Genomic DNA, 12481 nt, shown 5'->3' with positions numbered 1-12481 from the left:
TTCTTGTCTCTTCAAATCAGGCAGCATCTGTTCTCACTGTGCTAGCATATGTCTCCTCTCCTTGGTTTCTCTGATCTTGTTAGAATGCAGTTATTAGGCATCCTTTTTCAGTCTTTCCAAGTGTCTCTACATCTCTGGAGCATTAAACTCAAGGTAGCAATATGTGCTTAGCTGTGTGTCATGAGAGTCTCCTTATGCTGACTAGTGCCTAGGGAAAGAAGGAAGAAAGCATTTCCCTTTTCTAAACAAAATTATTATGAGAGATATCAAAATTGTGAATCAGAGCTCAGGTCTGTCATTTATTAGTTCTGTGATATAGGCAAATACCTGTATCAATCACCCCTGTATCAAAATCCTACTACCTGTACCTTTTTTATTGAGTATTAACTATCCTGTTAAGGGTGTCAGTGTTCTCAGTTCAGTTTTACAAATGTTTAATGAACCCTTACTGTATGATTGACACTATCTAAAGGGAGATGTCTTCTCTTCTTCCTCCATCAACCAATATTTTTTTATGTACTTACTATGTGCCAGATACTGCACTATGTGTTGGGAAAAACACTGAGGAAATTATAATGCAGTAGTGTCAAAACTATGAGGGAGGCTGGGCACAGGAGGCTGAGGCAGAAGGATCACAAATTTAAAGACAGCCTCAACAACTTAGCAAGGCCCTAAGCAATCCTGTCTAAAAACAAAAAACAAGGGCTGGGGTTGTGGCTCTCTGGTAGAGCAATCCTCTTGCACTTGTGAGACCTGGGTTCAATCCTCAGCACCACATAAAAATAAATAAATGAAAAACAAAAAAACAGCTAGAAATGTGGCTCAGTGGTTGAGCACCCCTGGGTTCGATCCCTGGTACAAAAAAAAAAAAAAAAAGCAAGTATGATGGAGAAGTAGAAAATGCAACTGGATCACCTGGGAGAGACATAGGATTATGGTCATAAGAATCTTTTTCAAGTCTTACTAAAGAAATTGGGACACATTAGCCAAAGTTGGTTTCTGTCCACGCAACTCAAGAACTCTACCAGGTTCAAATTGAATCATAGATTTATACATCTCAAAACTAGGGAGGAATTCGAGAAACAATCAGACTGAGAATGAAGCTTCTAAAGAGATGAGGTATTATTAGCCCTAGTTTTTAGGTGGAATGGCTCTGAGATTAAGTCACTCTCCAGTGTCAGATGAGAATGTGCTAGAATGAAAAACAGGTCTTTCATCTTTCAGGGTAGAATGGCTCATTCCTTACTACTTCTCTTCTTATCCCATGTGGTTTCCAAGTATGATATCTTGCTTTGGGAGGGAATCATGTTAGTGGAGATAGTATACCCAATTTAAGCATGCCAGTTAAATATAAGAGAAAGTCGCACTAGCTGGTAGAATAGTGTTGTGCCAAATAGTACTTCTTCTAATATCCAGAATGACCCTTTGGTGATTTTTTTTTTAACTGAAGATTGAGTCCAGGTGTGCTTTACCATTGAGCTACATCCCAGCCTTTTTTCATTTTTTATTTTGAGGCAGGGTGTCATTAAATTGTTTAGAAGAGATTTTTAAAAACAGCCTTCCACCTTAAAAAAAATAGTTGTTCTCTCTCTTTTTTTTTAACTTCTGTTTTACTTGACTTAATTCTCCATTTATTTAACTGACTGATTTCAAGTTGAACCAATCAAAGAAATTTAGCCCTGGTGACTTGGGCAGCCAGTTTTTCAAAGGACAATTTATCCTGAATTGGATTCTTCCAGAAAAAGTTGTTAGTGGGAGCCCCCTGGTGGCCAGAGCTGCACAGACTATAGCTGTACAATGAGGTAATAAACTTCTAGGTGGTTTGAAAAAGGAACCGGCTACAGAGCTGAAGTAATTTTCTTTTCTTTTTCCTTCTTCTTTTATTTTAATTTGTTCTTTTTAGATATACATGACAGTAGAGTGTATTTTGACATATCATATACACGGAGCATAACTTCCCATTTTTGTGGTTGTACATGATGTGGGGTTATACTGGTCATATATTCATATATGAACATAGGAAAGTTATGTCCAATTCATTCTACTGTCTTTCTTTCTTTATTTTATTCGTTTATTTATATGTGATGCTTAGAACCACCATTTGACCCATCTCCCCAGTCACTTTCAAAGTAATAAAAAAAAATGTTGGCACACGCCTGGAGGCTGTGGCAGGAGGATCACGAATTCAAAGCCAGCCTCAGCAATTTAGCTAGGCCCTAAGCAATTCAGTGAGACCCTGTCTCTAAATAAAATATAAAAAGGGGCTGGGGATGTGGCTCAGTGGTTAAGCCCCACTGGGTTCAATTCTCAGTACCAAAAAAAAAAAAAAGGTCATGTGATTTACAATGACTTGTGAGAAACCCTTTTCCAAACAGATTTAAGTTCTGGTCTCTGTTAAGAGCTTACCATACTAGTTTCTGCTACAGAATTGTTTATATGATTTCAAAACTTGTAATTTAAAACTAGAGTAACAAGTCTCAAAGTGTGGTCTGTGGAGTTCAGGATATCCACCAGCTTCTGTTTTTTATCTACGTACCTGAGGGAGGCTGGACTTTCTCTATTGCTTCAACCAAAACAATACATCACAAGAGATTGCATGCAGAAGCAAAAGTAAGAATCCCACTGTCTGCCATTAAACCAATAGATATTCAAAAGCTTTGCAAAAATTTTTATAATGCCACTATTCCCACAAGTTTTGTTTTGTTGTGGAAAAGATGGTTATTTTTATTATGATTTGGATATAAGTTGTCCATTCAAAAGCTCATATTCAACAAAAGGCTAAAAGACTTCTGATCTTATGCTCAGGAATCCTGACTTTTCATGCTAAGTGCCAGCATATAGAAACTTTGTAGTATTTTTTAGTGTACTCATAGACTGAGCATTTACACAGTAAAACAAATATATGCAGCATTTACTTTCTATTCCTCCTTTCTCTTCCAAATAAAACATATTTTAATACTTAAAAAAAGCTCATATTCAATGCAGGAATGTTCAGAGGTGAAATGAATAGATTATGAGAGCTGAAACCTAATCAATGGGTTAATTCACTTTATGGATTAAAAACTGAATGGATTATTGGGTGGTGACTGTAGGCAAGTGAGGTGTTTCTGTGGCTGGAGGATTTAGGTCACTGGGGTATACCTTGGGATTTATATGGCTCCTTGCCCTCTCTCTGCTTCCTGACTACTTTTTCTTCTATTAGACGCAGGGTCTCTGGTTTAATTCCTAGTTCCTTGATCACTTTGAGTTGAGTTTTGTGCATGGTGAGAGGTAGGGATTTAATTTCATTTTTTGTGCATATGGATTTTCAGTTTTCCTACCATTTGTTGAAGAGGCTATCTTTTCTCCAATGTATGTTTTTGGTACCTTTGTCTAATATAAGATGACTGTAATTATGTGGGTTAGTCTCTATGTCCTCTATTCTGTACCATTGGTCTACCAGTCTATTTTGGTGCCAATACCATGTTGCTTTTGTTACTATTGTTCTGCGGTGTAGTTTAAGGTCTGGTATAGCAATGTCACCTGCTTCACTTTTTTTTTTTTTTTTTTAGTTGTAGATGGACACAATATCCTTATTTATTTATTTGTATGTGGTGCTTCACCCATGCAAGGCGGGCACTGTACCACTGAGCTACAGCCTCAGCCCACCTGCTTCACTTTTCTTACTAAGGATTGCTTTAGCTATCTGGATCTTTTATTTTTCTAGATGAATTTCATGACTGCTTTTTCTGTTTCTATGAGGAATGTCATTGGGATTTTGCTTGAAATTGCATTAAATCTGTATAATGCTTTTGGTAATATGGTCATTTTGACAAAATTAATTCTGCCTATCCAAGAGCAAGGGAGATCTTTCCATCTTCTAAGGTCTTCTTTAATTTCTTTCTTTTGCGTTCTGTAGTTTTCATTGTAAAGGTCTTTCACCTCTTTTGTTAGGTTGATTTCCAAGTATTCTTTTTTTTTTTTTTTTTTTGAGGCTGTTGTAAATGGAGTAGTTTTCCTCATTTCCTCTTCAGAGGATTTGTCACTGATATACAGAAATGTGTTTGATTTATGGGTGTTGATTTTGTATCCTGCTACTTTGCTGCATTCATTTACTAGTTATAGAAGTTTCCTGGTGGAATTTTTTGGGTTTTCTAGTATAGATTCATATAAAAAAGTAGGCCCAAATCTCCACCATATTGGATTAGGCCCCCTACTTTCTTAATAAAACTCCTATAGCACAAGAATTAATAAATTGAATGAATTCAAACTAAAAAACTTCTCAGCAAAAGAAACAATCAATGAAGTGAACAGAGAGCCTACAGCTTGGGAGCAAATTTTTACCACTTGCACATCAGATAGAGCACTAATCTCTAGGATATATAAAGAACTAAAAAAGCTAAACACCAAAAAAAAACAAATAACCCAAACAATAAATGGGCCAAGGAACTGAACAGAATTTCTCAGAAGGTGATATACAATCAACAAATATATGAAAAAATATTCAACATCTATAGATATTAGAGAAATGTAATTCAAAACTATTCTAAGATTTTATCTCACTCCAGTCATAACGGCAGCTATTAAGAATACAAACAATAAGTGTTGGCAAGGATGTGGAGAAAAAGACACACTCATACATTGCTGGGGGACTGCAAAATTGTGCAGCCAATATGGAAATCAGTATGGAGATTCCTTGGAAAACTTGGAATGGAACAACCATTTGACCCACCTATCCCACTCCTTGGTCTTTTTAAGGGCTTAAAAACAGCATACTATAGGGACACAGCCACATCAATGTTTATTGCAGCACAATTCACAATAGCTAAACTGTGGAACCAACCTAGATGCCCTTCGGTAGATGAATGGATAAAAAAAAATGTGGTATATATATATATAATATACACAATGGAACATTACTCAGCATTAAAAGAGAATAAAATCATGGCATTTGCAGGTAAATGGATGGAGTTGGAGAATATAATGCTAAGTGAAGTTAGCCAATCCAAAAAACCAAATGCCGAATGTTTTCTTTGAGATAAGGAGGCTGATTCATAGTGGGGTTGGGAGGTGGGGCGGCATGGGAGAAATAGATGAACTCTAGATAGGGCAAAGGGGAGGGAGGGGAAGAGAGGGGGCAAGGGGTATAAAAAAGATGATAGAATGAGATGGACATCATTACCCTAAGTACGTGTATGAAGACACGAATGGTGTGAATATACTTTGTATACCACCAGAGATATGAGAAAATTGTGCTCTATGTGTGTAATATGAATTGTAATGTATTCTGCTGTTATATATAACAAATTAGAATAAACATTTAAAAAACTATATGTACTTATTTTATTTGTTTATTTTATGTGATGCTAAGGATCAAACCCAGTGCCTCACGCGTGCTAGGTAAGCACTCTGCCACTGAGCTACAACCGCAGCCCATCATTTGCTTGTTTCTTATGTGCTAAAATAACTGAATTCAGCCAGCCAGAATCTAGGCAATTCACTTGCTTGGCTGCCAATAACCATTACTTGTGTTAACATCTAATGGCTTTATAATTGCTATTTTTCAATTAATGCATATTCTCTAAATTTCTCAGTTTTAATTTCTAGTATGAAGAACATTGATAAATGTAGTTATCCCTTAGTATCAGCCAGGGATTGAATCTAGGGCTCTCCTACAGATACCAACATCCTCTGGTATTCAAATTCTTTATATTAATGACATAGTATTACATAGAAGCTACCCACATCCTCCCATATACTTTATTTATTTATTTTTTAAGTATTTAAAAAATATTTTTTTAGATGTTGATGGACCTTTATTTTATTCATTTATTTATATGTGGTTCTTAGAATCAAACCCAGTGTCTCACACACATGAGGCAAGTGCTCTACCATTGAGCCACAACTCCAGCCACCTTCCCATATACTTTAAATCAGATGATTTAAAATGCCCAATACAGAGCAGGGTGCAATAGTGTGAACCTGTAACCACAGCTACTTAGGAAGCTAAGGCAGAAGAATCACAAGTTTGAAGACAGTTTGGGTAACTTAGCAAAATCCTGTCTCAAAATAAAAAATAAAGGGGGAAGGAGTTGTTGCTCCGTGGTAAAGTAACTTTGAGTTCAATTCCCAGTACCAGGAAAAAAAAGAAAGAAAGGAAAAAACCCTAATTCAATATAAATGTCATGTAATGTATTGTTTAAGGAATAATGACATGAAAACAGTCTGCATATGTTCAGTATGTACAATTTTTTTCCCAGTTAATTTCTTCCTGTGGTTGGTTGAAACCAAGGGTGTGGAAGCCTCAGATGCAGAGAAGTGACTATATAATCCCATTTTCTACCCTTCATATACATACTCAAAATTCTCTGTGGTCTCTTCAATAACCTTGAAGAATATAAAGGATCTTGAGACCAAAAATTTTGAGAACTATTATACTAGCTTCATGTGTTAGCCTGAGCAAGCACTCAGAACAACACAGTTTGTTGATATTCCTCCAAAGTGGTTTTACACCTTTTTAGACTGTCTCAGTGCTGCTCGATGACAGAATCAGGCTCACCTGCCCTCGCCTATCAACCACTGTTGCAAAGGCCCTATTATTTCCTACTTGTGCCCAGTATTGAAACTAGCAATAGAAATTTTCACTATAAGGGGTGAAATATAAGGTATAGCTTAGTGGTAAGACGTGTGTTTAGCATGTGCAAGGCCCTGCATTTGATCTCCAGCAGCAAGAAAAAAAAATCACTGGAAAAAACTTAGAACCCTTTGAAATCACAATGAAGAGGCACCTATGGTAATTGTTTTCTCAGTCATTAAAACTCATAAAACTATGGCTTTGAATGGTTCTGTAATATTCCAATTATAATGATAGGACACAATTTCCCTGTTTACTTAATATTGAAAATGTGGATTATTTCCTATTTTAAGTAATTGCATATATAAATATTCCTTATAAATAGCATCACAATACACATCCTTGCACACTAATCTTTTTCTGTATTAGATATTTCGTTTTTATATTCTGAATAAACATATGACAAAATGTTTCATGCAGGTTTTCTTTCTTTTTATTTTTCAAAATTGTAGCTGAAACCCAAAGCTCTGGTCAAAAAATGTTAAGAACCCTATATTGTATATTTAAGTATAAATTCACAGAATCTGAGTTTTTCAACCTGCTCTATATTACCTTTGTGCAGAGTTTGGATATTATCTTTAAAAACATTCAATTTGGGCTGGGGTTGCAACTCAGTGGAAGAGCTTATACTTGCCTAGCATGCATAAGGCTCTGGGTTCAATTCTCAGCACCACATATAATAAATAAAATAAATAAAGGTTCATTGACAACTAAAAAATATTTTGTAAAAACATTTTAATTTTTTAAAAATATTTATTCTTAAGTTTTAGGTGAACACAATATCTTTATTTTACATTTATGTGATGCTGTGGATCAAATCCTGTGCCTTGTGCATGCTAAATGAACACTCCACCAATGAGCCACAATCCAGCCCCAACATTTCAATTTAATAGGAAAAAAAATCAGTTGTTTGCATATTAGTTAAATCAAACATTTTTTTACATTTATTAATCTGTTATTTATTCTTCCATCACTTTCCTTCATGTGAACATTTTTTTTAATATTTATTTTTTAGGTGTAGATGGACCCAACACAATGCCTTTATTTTTATGTAGTGCTGAGGATCGAACATGGGTCCCACCCATGCGAAGCGAGCGCTCTACCTCTGAGCCACAATCCCAGCCCTAATGTGAACATTTAAAAAAAAAAATTTTTTATCAATGTGAACATTTTAAAGGATTTTTAATTATCAATATTTTCTAAAGTTTCTTTAAAAATTAATGGGTTAATGCTTTTGAAGTATGAAATCAGAGAAAGGCTAAATTTTGTGCTAACTTGTGTCTTCTCTAAATTTCAAATTTTCCATTTAAAAAAATTATAAGTCTAATTTTCAGAGACAGAAAATCAAGCTTCTTCCTCATCACTTCTGGATAAAAATGATTATTTGAGAAAGATAAAAAGAGAAGAATTGTCCTACCTCATTAGAGAAACCTCAAAAGGGTTAGTCATTTGACAAAGTCTGCAATGCTTCAGAAATCACTGAATGCATTTTTTAATAATAAATGATTTTTTTCCAAAGTATTAGGAAGAAACCAATGTTGTATGACATTTTCTTGTCTAAGTCTTAGTGATGTTTACAATTTGTCTTTTCTGACTGTTCTTTATTCCTCTATGTGGAGATCTTATTCAAGATCTTATTCAAGATCTTAGGTGAATTTGAAAGGCATAAATTAAGTAGATTCAGTAAGTCTCAACCCATCTGAGTTCAATGAGCAAATGAACTCAACAGCTCCTGTTTATGTGAGGAATTGAGATCTAAAGATAAAAATAAAATATTCTCCTCAAAACCTTATTTGTTTGTTTGTTTGTTTGTTTTAGTACTGGGAATTGAACCATTGAGCCACATCCCCAGTCCTTTTTTTATTTTTTATTTTGAGACAGCATCTCACTAAGTTGCTTAGGACCTCGCTAAGTTGCTGAGGCTGGTTTAAACTTGCAAAAATCATATTTTTAAGGTGGCAAAAGAATGTAAATTTTTCAAGTAATAGTTTCCTTTATTATATTACTGATTAGTACAGATAACTAACCTATAGCCCTAACAACCTCATATTAACTGTGGTCTAGACTTTCAAGAAAGATTTTTCCATTGAGAATGCTTTTTCATAGATAAGCTCTGTCTCTTTCCTTTATCCAAAGATTATTTTATAAAAATATAATGGATTTCTTTTTCCAAATAAAAGTTTTTCAAATTAAGTCTGTGTCTTTGGGTACTAGTAAGAAAAAAGAAAAAAAGTATTATGATATACTAGGGTATATAAATTTTAGCAAAAGAACTATCTATAAACTAATAATAATGTGCTTTATAGCTAGATCTATGGGTAATTTTTAAATTATTTATTTTTACTAAAGAGAAATAAGTTAGAATCTACATTCCAGATTCAAGAAGGCTTTAGTATGTGGGATAAGAAATACTCTCAGACTAGAGAAATGAAATAAATGTGTTACCTAGAATATGACTTCAGATTTTCTCCCTAATTAAATTGTGTGTGTGTGTGTGTGTGTGTGTGTGTATGTTTCAGAATTTTGAACTTCAAGAATTGATAAGACTTTCAATTAAACTTAGAGGAAGCCTCATGGTGTTGGTCTCCTTGGACAGCTGGGGAATTTTCTTTTTCTTTTGAGAACATTTTTTTTTTTTTTTTAATTTACTGGTAGTCCCATCCTTAGAGGTTTTTTTCTCATGAATACTTCATTTGTTTTATTAAAAAGCAAAGCCCTAAAAAGGGAGACCAGTTAGTCCTCAGACTCTGATCCTTCTTCATCTGGACTAATCTGGAAATATCGAAATTCTTAAGTCTCCTTGTTACATACAACCAAACAAAGCCAATCATGAAGATTATTCTTCTTAATGTATTTCTTGGTAATATATTTCAAATACCTTTTAGAGAATGTTTCTCAGAAACAACTGATTTTATTCTTGAAGCATTCAATGTAAACAACATTTCTGAGATTTCCAGTTTTCCCGCTGACTTTAACCTTCTTCCTCAGAAACTGTTCAAACTTTCCAGAATCAAAAAAAATCCCATCTTCTACAGGATGAAAAAGGTCCAAATTCAACTTCCAAGTTGTTCTCTTAGGCTTCTTGTCTTTCTGTAGCACCGTCTTGCCAGGCGGCTGTGTGATCAGAGCAGAACTTTCTATTCAGGTTATTGTTTCTGTAAGTGGGGATTGACAACTAAAGTCTTTAGAACTCTCTAAATGGGGTTTGGTTCCTGATCTTCAATACATTTCGTTTCCAGTGAATATCTGAAAGTCCTTAGTGGATTTTTTGCATGCTTCTCTTCTGAGCCTTTGAAGATTGTACTAAATAAATGTAAATAGATAAAATTTTCAAGCATTCTTTCTTTCCCATAACAGGTTACATAATCATATCTGAAACACAGATACTAAAGGTGGAACTACTTTATGCCAATGCATTTGGTGGTTTGATTTTCTTCAATCTGGAATATACACATAGAATATGCTGACATTAGTTGGGTATAGTGTCACATGCCTGTGATCCCCATGATTGGGGAGGCTGAAGTGGAAGGATGTTCAAGGACAGCCTTAGCAATTTAGTGAGACAGTCTAATCTAGTAAATAATATATGCTGAATTGTACGCAATGTTTCAGCTCAGAAAGTACTACTGTCTGTCTGGTAGAGAGTCCCTGATTTCAATCCCTAACACTACCAAAAAATACATAATACATGCATATATACATACATTAAAAAGAACATGCTGACATCAACTGCTAGCCTGTATCTAATCTAGTAAATAATATATGATGAATTGTACACAATGTTTTAGCTCAGAAAGTACTACTGTTGTTTCTCCAAGTTCAAACAGAACTAACAAACAGCAGAGGGAGCTGGTGATTTGCTTTTGCAAGTGAGATTTGTGCTCATTCCAAGGGTCTACAAAATTTCTTGGCATATCATTTCCACCAAAAGGTAGGCATTCTTTTTTTTTTTATTTATTTTTAAATTTGTTTTTGTAGTTGTAGATGAACAGAATGCCTTTGTTTTATTTAGTTGTTCTATGTGGTACTAAGGATCGAACCCAATGCCACACATGTGCTAGGCAAGCACTCTGCCACTGAGTTACAGCCCTTGCCCAAGGTAGCCATTCTTTATCAAGCTACCTGCAGACTACAACATTTTCTTTTAGTTATTTGTTTTCATCTGTATTGTCCAGGAGAGTTCTGTTGAACCCACATGGCCACTTAGAAACAAGACATATTTTGCAAATTTCTATTGTGTTCTGTCAAATTTGCATAAAGAGCTGCCCCTCTTCCCTGACCAAAACATAACAAAACAGTAAATAGCCTTGAATACCATGGCTACCTCTTGTGTTTGAACCACTAGGGGAACCTATGTTAAATTAACAAAAAAATATTTAACAGCAAGATATTTGATATATGTATTGAGCATTATTTTTCACATATTGAATGCTTGAAGTTGAATCCTGAATGTTTGCAAAATCCATAAGGATTATTTACATAAATTGATTAGAAGTGTTTGAATATAAAGCAGATAGAATTATTTAATTCAGTTATATTCTATTGGTCATAATTATTTACTTTCATTAGACTTGAAATTTGCAGTAGCTTCCAGATTTAGAATTTAGAACTTTGAAGAAAGAATTATTTTTTAAGATTACAGGAAGACCATGGTTTTGCTTCAAATATGACTATTCCTTTTAAATAAATATGTAGGGACGGAGTCAGAAGAACTGGTTGGGGAAGTCTTTGATAAGAGGGGGGCTGGAGCATTTTTTGGGGAAAAACAGAATGCAAATCCTCACAGGAGGAGGCAGGGATAGTGTCGTGTATGAGGGGAACAACAATTGTCTCATGAGGTGGAAGCCAGAACGCAAAAGGTATGACTGGTTTCTCGGGAAATGAAGTCAAGCGCTGGGGATTGAACCCGGGGCCTTGTGCATGCAAGGCAAGCACTCTACCAACTAACTGAGCTATATCCCCAGCCTATGACTTTCATATTTGAAGAACAATTACAACTACAAAAACCCCCATGGACTATTGGCAAATTGCATCTCTCCTTCCCACTAGACCAAATGTGTCAGGACACTCTTTCAAACGACAAACCTTCAACTGAGGGGGTTTTCAAAGTTTTTGTTTTGGAACTATTTATTTATGGTACTAGGGATTGAATCCAGGGACACACTATCACTGAGCTACATCACCAGCCCTTTTGATTTTTAATGTAAGAGAGAGTCTTACCAAGTTGCCCACCAATTTAAGATCTTCCTGCCTCAGTCTCCTAAATCACTGGGATTTCAGGCGTGTGCCTGTGGATCTGACTACTCCTTATATCTTAAAAAATAACTGATCAAAGGCTCCAACTAACTGATAAGATAGTCTCTCTCAGACTACAAATAGCTTCCTCCTGGAAGCCTTCAGGTTGGAAGAGGAGTTTTCCCAACTCTTGTTCAGGATGTCTTAATGCAGGGAGGCAGCTTTTTGAAACCAGATTGGCCAGTCCTGGGGCATCAGATTTATGCTGATGAAAGGGGGCTGTGTCCTGTGCATAGAAAGCCATATCCAGAAGACCCACTCTCCCAGGAAGAACTGCAAAGGATAAAGAATTAAAAAAAAAAAAAAAAAAAAAAAAAACAGAAACAAAATGAGAGAAAAAAGGTAAGTATCAGAAGATTGCTAATAGTTGCCTAAAAGGAAGTCAGTTCCTATGCCAACATGGTAAAGATTTGGGCCTACATTTTCTACTATTAGGCTCAGGATCTCTGTTCTAGTGCCTAAGTTTTTAATCCACTTTGAGTTGATTTTTGTGCAGGGTGAGACATAGGGGTTTAATTTCATTTTGTAACAGGTGGATTTCCAATTTTCCCAGCACCATTTGTTGAATAGGCT

At 35.3% G+C, this 12481-nt stretch overlaps 1 pseudogene; it reads right to left on the bottom strand.

Moving 5' to 3' along the window:
• Positions 1 to 9346: 9346 nt before the first annotated feature.
• On the bottom strand, positions 9347 to 12152 carry LOC143411825 (ribosomal protein eL22-like pseudogene; annotated as a pseudogene).
• Between the last annotated feature and the right edge of the window lie 329 nt (positions 12153 to 12481).

Source organism: Callospermophilus lateralis, chromosome 12 (assembly GCF_048772815.1).
Source record: "Callospermophilus lateralis isolate mCalLat2 chromosome 12, mCalLat2.hap1, whole genome shotgun sequence".
NCBI lineage: Eukaryota > Metazoa > Chordata > Mammalia > Rodentia > Sciuridae > Callospermophilus > Callospermophilus lateralis.
The sequence above is the reverse complement of the archived record's forward strand: the minus strand, read 5'-3'. Positions and strand labels throughout refer to the sequence as shown.